At 39.1% G+C, this 11,210-nt stretch overlaps 1 pseudogene; it reads left to right on the forward strand.

Moving 5' to 3' along the window:
- Positions 1 to 939: 939 nt before the first annotated feature.
- Positions 940 to 1,486, forward strand: LOC103609848 (annotated as a pseudogene).
- The last annotated feature ends 9,724 nt before the right edge of the window (positions 1,487 to 11,210 follow it).

Here is an 11,210-nt window from a genome sequence, read left to right on the forward strand (position 1 = left end):
ATGTCCAATATCACTAGGCTAGACACTCCCAGTCCCTGAGAGGGGAGTACACAATATATGTGGAAATACTGAGGAGGTGAGAGGATGCTTTGGGAGAGGTAGATAGTAAAGGCAGCTTTAGTATATCACTATGGAATTAGAAGCCCGAAGACATCATCATGTCATCTCATACAACTGTCCCCTCCAACCATCAGATACTTCTGTACACACACACACACACACACACACACACACACACACCTAGCACCCTTTTGGATGGTTTTATGATCAGAATCAGGTGGAGGTAACGAATCCTCAGCTATAAAAAGGGGATAAGGGTGAACAACTTCTCTGCTTGTACTGAGCTACATGACCCTTGATGAGCCAGTGGAAACTTAGTCATGAGAAAGCTGCCATGAGTGGAAGGACCTCCATGGAGCCCATTCATATGGAAAACATGAATTTATTAAGGAGACAACCAAGTGCCTGGTATTTGAGGATACAACAGAGAATAAGGTAAGATCCATGCATATATAAAGAATGTATCTTACACACCTAGTCTAGAATATCAACATTCCCAAGAGGAAAATCTGGAGGGGTAGAAAAAAGATTTTAAAAGAAGCCTAGTAAAGCTTCCTTAAAAGTTGTTCTGAATATCATGAAGAAAGATCAGATAACTCTGTAAGTTTAAAGTCATTTTTGGTTAATGATAAGATTCCATTGATTTGAAACCTCTAATTTTTTAAAGGATGATTTTAACTCAATGATAAGACTGTGGAAAGAACTGCCTCACTGAAGAGAAGGGAAAGCCAAAAAGGGAAATTGAAAGATCTGAGTGTATTCAAAAAATGAAATTTTGTGCTCAATATTCAAGAGGCACATGGGCAGAAGGTCCTCAGAGAAGCAGGAGCAAAGTTCAAAATCTCCCATCTCAACTGAAGAGCTCCTTGCAACTTACCAATGGCTCTTTTGGTGGCCTCACTGATGGCATTGGTGATGACCTTCTGCAGCCCCTTCTGTTCCCTTAGCTGTGACCTGCTTCAGAGCCTTGACCTGGGAAAGCAGAGGACCTTCGTAGCACTGTACCAGATGGGGGAAAACCTCCCTTTCTTCCTGTCAGAAGGACAGGACTGACTTCAGATTCCCCCGGGAGATGGTAGATGGCAGCCAGCTCCAGTAGACCCAGGCCATGTCTGTGCTCCATGAGATGCTACAGCAGATCTTCAACCTCTTCCACACAGAGCGCTCCTCTGCTGTCTAGAACCCAACCCTCCCAGACAAGATCCTCTCTGGACCTCATTGGCAGCTGGAAGACCTAGAGAAATGCTTGATCCAGGTGGTGAGAGAGGAAGAATCTGCCAGGGGAACTGAAGGCCCAATACTGGCCTTGAAGAGGTACTACCAGGGAAACCATGTCTACCTGGAAACGAAGGAATACAGTGACCGTGCCTGGGAGGCTGCCAGAGTGGAAATCATGAAATCCTTCTCTTCATCAACAAGCTCATAAGAAAACTCAGAATTAAGAAGAAACCTGATTTTCAGTGACTAATGTCCTCAGATTCTCATGTTCAGTCATTTCCAAAACAGTTACTTTTTGCTTCACAGATGAAATAATGCAAATCCTATCTCACACATTTTTATTGGTAGTCTTAAGCATATCTTTCTCTATTTTCAGAATAAAAAGAAATGCAATTGGTGGCTGAAACTCAGGTTGTAAAATATTTATTTGTTTGTTTACTAATATTAATTCATTTATTTTTGATGGTGTTTGTATTTATATGTTTTATTGGTATTAATATGTTTTGTCATTTATATCATCATATGTTCACATTTTCCTCATTAATAAAATTGCTACTTTTGTTTTATTGTCAGCTTTAAGACCTATTTAAAAACAAAAAAAAACCCAGCCTTTCCCCAAATAATAATTCTGTGCACCAAATATAAAATTATGTGATGTGGCCTTTCATTCACTGGCCTTGGGGAGAGAGCTTGAGTATGAGGTGTGTAGTGCCTACCCTTATGGAACTTACATTACAGAGAAGGACACAGCTATTGAAGAAGTGGTTATAATGAATTAGACAGTTCCACTTGGCAAAATTCTGCTGTCAAATTCTGCTCCAATGAGAGAAGATGTTAAGAAGCAAACTATCATTCACCAGACTTTGTGAATGAATCCTCAAAAATCTATAGTAACCAAAACAGCATGGTACTAGCATAAAAACAGATACACAGATCAACGGAACAGAATAGAGAACCCAGAAATCAATCCTCTTACAGCCAACAGATCTTCAACAAAGGCACCAAGAACATACATTGGGGAAAGGACAGCCACTTCAATAAATGGCGCATGTGTAGAAGAATGAAACTAGACCTGTACCTCTCACCATAAACCAAAATCAACTCAAAATGGATTAAAGACTTAAATATAAGACCTGAAACAATAAAACTCCTAGAAGAAAACATAAAGGAAACACTTCAGGATGTAGGATTGGGCAGAGATTTATGAATAAGACCTCAAAAGCGCAGGCAACAAACGAAAAAATAAACAAATGGGATTATTTCAAACTACAAAGCTTCTGCACAACAAAGAAAACAGTCAACAGAGTGAGAAGATGACCTACTGAACGGGAAAAAATATCTGCAAACTATCCATCTGACAAGGGATTAATATCCAGAATATACAAAGAATTTAAACAATTTAACAGTAAAAATAATAATAATCCAGTTTAGAAATGGGCAAAGGATCTGAAGAAACATTTCTCGGAGGAAGACATACAAATGCCCAACAGGTACATGAAAAAATGCTCGACATCACTAATGATCAGGGAAATTCAAATCAAAACCACATTGAGTCTATCATCTTACCCCCGTTAGACTGGCTATTATCAAAAAGACGGAGAATAACAAATGCCGACGAGGATGCAGAGAAAGGGGAACCCTTCTACACTGTTGCTGGGACTGTAAATAAGTACATCCATTATGGAAAACAGAATGGAGGTTTCTCAAACAAGTACAGATACAACTACCATAAAATCCAGCAATCCCACTTCTGGGTATGTACCCAAAGGAATGGAAATCAATATGCAGAAAGGATGCATGCACTCCCATGTTCACTGCAGTTCTATTTACAATAGCCAAGTCATAGAACCAACCAAAATGTCCATTAATAGATAACTTGATACATAAAATGGGATGTACATACACAATGGAACACTACTCAGCCAAACAAAAGAATGAAATTTTGCCATTCGCAGCAGCATGGATGAGCTTGGAGAAAATTATGTTAAGTGAAATAAACCAGGTACAAAAGAGAATGACCGCATGTCCTTACTCATAAGTGGGAGCTATGAAACAAAGAAAGAAAGAGCATAATAAAACATTGAACTTTCAGGAGAGAGCAAACCTATAGTTACTAGAGGTGGGAAAGGGGGAGAGGAGATAGGAATTAATTGGGTAAGGGACACAAAAAGTAACTACTCTTTGTAATGGTAAGCATGCTAATAATATTGATTTGATCATCACATACTGTACATAAATACTGATAGTCAACTCCATACCCCATAAATATGTATTAAAAAATAATTTAAAAAAAATTTTAAAGGGATGACTGGATAAATAAAATGTGGTATGTATACACAATGGATTACTTCTTAGCCACAGAAAAGAATGAAATTCTGCCATTCCCAGTGGCATGGATGAGCTCGGAGAAAATTATATTAAGTGAAATAAGCCAGACACAGAAGGAGAAATACTGCATGTCCTCACTCATAAATGGAGCTAAAAATAAATAAATAAAAAGGAAAGAAAGCAAGCAAGGAAGGAAACAGTCACAATAATACATTGAACTTGAAGAAGGGGAAAATAAAACAAAGAAAGCAAGCAAGGAAGGAAACAGTCACAATAATACATTGAACTTGAAGAAGGGGAAAATAAAACTGTGGTTACTAGTGGTGAAAAAGTGGGAGTGGGAGGGAGGTTAGCAAGAAAGTAGTTAATGAACACAAAGAATGAATACATTTGGTAATGATGAATATGCTAATTATCATGATTTGATCATCACGTATTGTACACAGATATTGATATTCAACTCTGTGCCCCACAAATATGTACAATCAATTATGTTTCAATTAACAAAAATACTCTTACAACTCAATAACAACAAGCCAAACAAACCAATTTTATAAATGGGCAAGGGAGTTCAACAGGCGTTTCTCAAAAGAAGATATGCAAATGTCTAACAAGAACACAAAAATTTTTTCAACATCATTAGTCACTTTGGAAATGCGAATCATAATCATGATGAGATACCACTTCACACACACTGGGAAGACATCAAATAAATGGAAATAACAACTGAGGATAAAGATGTGGAGAAACTGGAAGCCTCATTAACTGCTAGTGGGCATGGAAAATAATTCAGCTGTTATGGAAAAGAGTTTGGTGGTTCCTAAAAAGTTAAATATAAAATTGCCCTGTGACCCAGCAATTAGTCTCCAGGAATGTGATAGTTAATTTTATTTTTCAATTTGACTGGGCTTAAGGATACCCAGATTGGTGGTAAAAAAAAAAAAAAAAAAAAAAAATTATTTCTGGGTTGTCTGCAATAGTGTTTCCACAAGAGATTACCAATTGAATCACTGTACCAGTAAAGAAGATTGCCCTCACTGGTACAGGTGGACCTAATTTGATCCACTGAGAGACCAAATAGAACAAAACAGTAGAGAAAAGGCAAATCTGCTCTCCCTGTTTGAGCTGGGACATGCTTCTTCTGTTGCCATTGGATATTGATGCTGCTGGTTCTGAGGCTTTGGGACTCAGGCTGAATTACAGCACTGACTTTCCTGGGTCTCCAGCTTACACTCTCTGCATGGCAGGACTTCTCAGACTCCATAATTGCTTGAGCCAATTCCTATAAAATATATCTGATCACTGGAGAACCCTGACTAATACATGAGTATATACCCAAAAGAATTGAAAATGGGTATACAAAGACTCATATATGAATGTTCTTAACAACAGAATTCTCAGTAGCCAAAAAGTGGAAACAGCCCAAATATCCATCCATAGATAAAGAGGTAAAAGAACTGAGGTATACAATGAAATATTATTAAGCCATAAAAAGAATGAAGTACGTACATGCCACAATGCGATCCAATCTCGAAAACATTATTAGGAATAGAAGCCAGACGCAAGATGTCAATATGGTATGCTTCCATTCATAGCAAACATCTAGAACAGATAAATATACAGTAACAGAAAGCGGATTGTGGTTGCAAGGGTCTGAGGTAAGGAGGGGATAGGGAATAATAGCTGCTTAATATGTATGAAGGTTCGGGGTGATGAAAAAGTTCTGGAACTAGACAGTTGTAATGGTTGTGCAACATTGTCAATGTATTAAATGCCACAGAATTGTACACCATAGCTGCTTAATATGTATGAAGGTTCGGGGTGATGAAAAAGTTCTGGAACTAGACAGTTGTGATGGTTGTGCAACATTGTCAATGTATTAAATGCCACAGAATTGTACACCTGAAAATGATGCCTGCTATTTCACGTAAATCCTACCTCGAATTTTTTTAGATGAAGGACAAAATATAATCTGCCTTCTTCGTGTTGTCCCCCATTCTTGCTAATCTGCTTCCCACTTTGACAAATTTGTCTATGCTTTCTCCCCATCCCTCCTGTTCTGTGTCATTTCAAACCCTGCCTATCCCTTTTGGATTAATACAAATGCTTTTTCTTCTTTCCCTAAATTTCTGTGAAACGTTATGTTATTCTCCTTGAAATATTGATCTAGAATTCCTTATTATTCTATTCATCTGACTATGACTATATCATTGTGGGTAAGGGCATGGGAGTTATTCAGGCTCTGGAACAATGATTAAATTCTGGCTCTCTATGGATTAGTTGTGTGACATTGGGAAATATGTTTAACCTTGTTAAGCAGCCTCAATTTCCTTCTCTATAAAATGGAATAGTACCATCCTTGCAGGATTGTTGGATTGATTAAATGAGATGATGTGTGCAATACAGAATATTTGATCTCTAAAATTGATTGTTTTATTGTTATTAAAAGTGAGAAAATTCTACTGAATTTGTCAGTTGAGTCATCAGTGATCATGAAGAGGGTAATGTCAGTAATGAGTTAGCAATAGGCTGGTCCTAGTAAATAGTGAGCCCATGAAGACACTGTTAAGGAAGTCATCGTTTTATCACAGTTAAGTACAGGAAAAACATCTAACGGAGACCATCATGGAAACCTCTCAGCTCTCAGCATCTCTTCTTATTTTAGTTTATTATAACTTCTTCCATATGACACTTATAACGCATTGCCTTCTATTGTTACTAAATATTTTATTTTCAAAATTTATACGTCACACAAAAAGATTTTCAATTAGAAGTGTTTTGGGCCCCCCTTTTACCCTCTGTAAAGGGGACAAACCGTGTCACTCAGTTAACTCTTTTGTGGGGTTCATTGGGGAAAAGGATGGAGATGCATAAATGCAGCTACTCAGAGGGGGACAAAGTCTTCCCGGACTTTCCAGAGTGCAGCAAGAGGAGCGAGGCAGGCTGGGGCTGGCAGAGAGACAGAGCAGCAGATGCAAAGATGTATAGCTGCTGTGATGAGCGTGACTTTAAAGACTTAAAGAGGATTTCATGAGTTTGTTTATATTTATAAAATACGCATGAATATATTGTCATGGTCAAAAATTCTAACAATTCATGCAAGAGAAAAGCCTATGCTTGACCTCTTGGAGGACCCACCCCAGTACCACATGGCTAATACTTTAATGGGTGGTGTCTTTTCAGTCCTTCCCGGACTTTCCAGAGTGCAGCAAGAGGAGCGAGGCAGGCTGGGGCTGGCAGAGAGACAGAGCAGCAGATGCAAAGATGTGTAGCTGCCATGATGAGCGTGACTTTAAAGACTTAAAGAGGATTTCATGAGATTGTTTATATTTATAAAATACGCATGAATATATTGTCATGGTCAAAAATTCTAACAATTCATACAAGAGAAAAGCCTATGCTTGACCTCTTGGAGGACCCACCCCAGTACCACATGCCTAATACTTTAATGGGTGGTGTCTTTTCAGTCATTTTCATTTTCCCATGTATTTTATAAATCCTTACATATAGAAATATTTGATAATAGCATAAATGTTCAGTCATTTTCCCATGTATTTTATAAATCCTTACATATAGAAATATTTGATAATAGCATAAATGTTATGATTCCATATATATTACTCTGTTTTTTCACTTAACAATAGATCTTAGAGATTTTTCTCTATTACTATGTGAAAATCTTGGGCATTCTTTTAAATTTCTGCCTTGCATATTAACGTATAAGCTCAATGCATTCCCAAACAACATCTCAACAAGATTTTCACAAGGAAGTTGACAAGCTGACTGCAAAATGTATCAAGAAAAAATAAATACAAGAAAATCTAAGAATATCTGAGAAAGAAAAAAATATAGAGATGGAATTTGCCAAATATCAAATGACCCTTCATGCTACAGAAATTGAAACCAAGCAGTATTATTTTAAGTACAGAGAAATCAGTCAAGAAAAGTGAATAAAGGTTGAGAAAAAGACAACTGAATTTACTGAATCTTTGCATAGAATAAAAGTTACATTTCAAACAAGCAATAACTGATGTGGGGACAATAAGTTAGTCATTTGGGGGAAAAGCCTAATTCTTCATCATATTATTGCAGGTTCTCATCGCTGCTTTAGGCCTAAGTCTGTAATAAAAAGTAGAGAGGCACTGCACTCCTATCAGAATTGCCAAAATCCAGAACACTGACAATTCCAAATGCTCTGGAGAATATGGCGCAACAGGAACTCTCAATCGCTGCTGTTGGGAATATCACGCTACAGACTTCTGTTTATGTAGAATGAACAAATGTCTTCAATATTTCAACCTCCAATAGCAGAGTTGTCTGTTACTCACAGTAGAAAGCATTCCTAAGAGATGCAATAGCATTTATCAAGTAAGCTACTTCTTCAAGCCCCAGTAGGCCTAGGAATTGTTTTATAATTAATGTAGGAGATTTTTAGGATCTATTGATATTGGTGTACACTTTTCTCCTTGTCACATACTAATGCAAATTACATGAAAAGATTTTCTTATCTTCAATTTTGAGGTCTTGGGTAATTTCTAGTTGTTTATAAATAATACATCATTGGGTTTGATATGCTAATATTTAACATGGTATTTTTATTCTTATGTTCATTAGTATATATTATGATCTTCTTTTCTGATTTTGTTATCTGGGTTGTACCATTTTATTCTCATAAAATGAACTGGTTAGTTTACCATTTTTTCTATACCCTGATAAAACAGGAACTATGTTTTATTAAATAGTTTAATGATATAATTTGCCACTTTGATGTCTCTTCAAGAGATGTCAATGAGAGCCTATCTCTCACTTTAAAGACTTTTGATGATGAATTTACATATTTTGGGATGTCATGTCATGGCAAAAAGAGTCTAAGAAAGAGCACAAAGGCCCACATGTATTGGGGCTACACTTGTCTAAAACAGTATTTTTTCTTTTCAGTATAATTAGTGTTCTTTTTTAATTTTAATTTTTGTTTTCGTTACATTGCCTATCAATGTGCTCATGGTGATAATAGGTGCTCAACTTTTTGTCCACAGAATTGATTAAATAAACACTCAGCAAGCAGTGCCAAGACTACTCCTTTGATGCTGGAAAGTCAGAAGCTCAACAAAGCACACAATCTTAGCATTGTACGTATTTGATAAACAATACCTAAGTTCCCACCCTGTGCGACTGTGCTAATGACTGGGGATACAGGTTCAGGTTTCAAAAGCCTAATCTGGAAGAGACAGGAAAAAACAAACCGTCAACTACAGAACACAAAGAAAAGTGTTCTAATGTGAGTGCTATGCTGCAAAGAGCTATAGGCTCAGAACAGGGGGTAAAATGGAGGTTCACCCACAAGTAACCAGCATTTTAGAACCAATGGAAAAATGCAAAAAAATTGAAAGACCTGGACAATGGAAGAAGGGAACGAGGTGTGCAGGCCATTTGGAAGCAACAGCTAAATTGATGAGTTGGCAAAATTGGACATTTTATGAAATTAGAAACTGAGTGAAAAATGAGAACTAGGAATGAGATCAAGTTCTTCTCCCTAAGAAACGGGCCAGAAATGAGAGGTGGGAACGTACACCAGACCTTGAATGTTCCTACCAGAATTCAGGGACCACAGTGCTATTTCTGAATTTTAACATGGGAAAGGGAAATAAACGTCTCTGTGCTGAGTTTCCTTATCTGTAAAATGAACATGACCATATACTACCTCATAAAACTGTGGTGAGGATTAATTGCTTTAATTTATATAACGTGCTCACGATGGTACCTGTCATTACTAAGGCTCCTTACATGTTGGCTCTTCTATTTGAGTCAGGTTTGGAGATTATTCCCTAATGTTCTGAGTTTGTGCACAGGAAGGCGAGGCAATTCTGAGACAGCTGCCAGGAACTGTTTGGCGCCAGCTCAACTGCTCACAAGGGAGAGGCAGAAATAGCCATTCACTGGATGGCTGAGCCGAGGGTGACCTAACGAGTCACTGCTACTTCACACACACCAGCTGTCTACAGGGCACAGTTTACTTCCCTATTTCTTGGTTCTCTCTACCATTCAAGGAGCTAAAGTTTTCACCAGAATAACAGAAGCATGTTCCAGACAGCCAGAAGAACTGCCTGCTCTGTGAAGAAAGTTACGCTGTCCTCAGCCACGTGGAATCCCCGTCCCTTTCTTCCAATCCCACGTGACGACAGGCTTTCAGTTTCCCTTTCGCTTGTTGCATCGCTCTCGTTGTTATTTTTGCACCACTCGGTCACCATGCAATCCCTGATGATGAAATAAAACTGAATTTCATTGTGAGCTCTAACTGTGGACAGAGGGTTTTGCTTTGAGCTGTTTCACTTTAAGGAGCCAGAAACTGCTTCAGACACAGGAAGGTCGCACAGAAGATGGGAACCGAGACAGAGCCACGTGTTAGTAGAGGGGATGGAGCTGACGCTTGTTCAGCTGCAGTTAAGGTGTGGCCATGTGTTCTCTTCTCAACCCTGGGCCTGGCATAATCCACCGCTAGGAGTGGTTGTGAGAATGATGTAAACTCAACTCAGAGAACCGCCTGGCGTCCAAAGGGAAAAGTAAATCCGTGCTCGGGGCAGTCTGGCATCTGTATGGGAGAGGGCCAATCGGGACCTTCTAGCATAGGTGTCCTGACAGCTAATGGTAGGAGATGTAGGGTCGGCAGTCCTTGTGTGTCCCTGGTCTATCCATCCATTGATGGGAACTTTCCAACTGAGGCAGGACTGCAGAGCCCTCTGGTAGTGTTTGTGTATGGGAGAATGGGAGTATCAGTGGAAGAGGGGAAAAGGAGTATCTTTTTCTCATGCATTGCAAGGTTTACAGCTGACACCCCTATAACAGAACACTGATTATCAAGGGAAAACAAATTTATTTAACCAAAGTTTATGTGACCTAGGAGTCTTGAGGAATGAAAACCCAAAGACCCAGGGAAAAATGTGTACTTTTATGCTTAGGTTTGGTGACGAATGAACAGTTGTGTAAAAGCATTATTGGACCAAAAGAGGGATTGAAGTATGAGAATTAACGGGGAATTTAGCAAGGCCTGTTTGTTCAGATTCTTGTTGGCATCTGTGAGTCTTCATTTCTTTCCTCTGGGTGTAGGGCAGGACACCTGTCCCATGAGGGTCTTATGACCTACTTTCAGGGGAGGTAGGTCAGGGAATGACCTTCTTGCTTCTGCTGTTCTCTCAGGTTCTCAGGTGCCATGTATTGGGGTAGCATTCCAGAACACCGACATTAGCAAGAGTTAGGCAGAGTTCCCAGGGAAGTGGCCTATTACCAGTCTTATTATGAGTTGACCTGGAGTGAAACTGAGGAAGGAGTCTCATCGAGGCCTCTGACACATCCAGGATGTGAGAAGGGGAAAAGGAACAGAGAAGTGTCAGGAACCAGGTCTTAGCTGCATATTCTGCTGCACACCAGGTCAGGGGCTTGAATGTGGACTCTCCACCCCACCAGCTGTTGGCTTGCGGTTATAGAGACTCCCCAGCCTGGGCAGAAGCAGCCTCAGGCACTGAGTGAGGGTGAGAGTGAGGCAGCAGGTGGGAGACGGGAGGACAGACTCTGCTTTTCCCTTACCCCCAACATAGCCATTTCCATTG

Source organism: Galeopterus variegatus, unplaced genomic scaffold (assembly GCF_000696425.1).
Source record: "Galeopterus variegatus unplaced genomic scaffold, G_variegatus-3.0.2 Scaffold10186, whole genome shotgun sequence".
NCBI classification, from domain to species: Eukaryota; Metazoa; Chordata; class Mammalia; order Dermoptera; family Cynocephalidae; genus Galeopterus; species Galeopterus variegatus.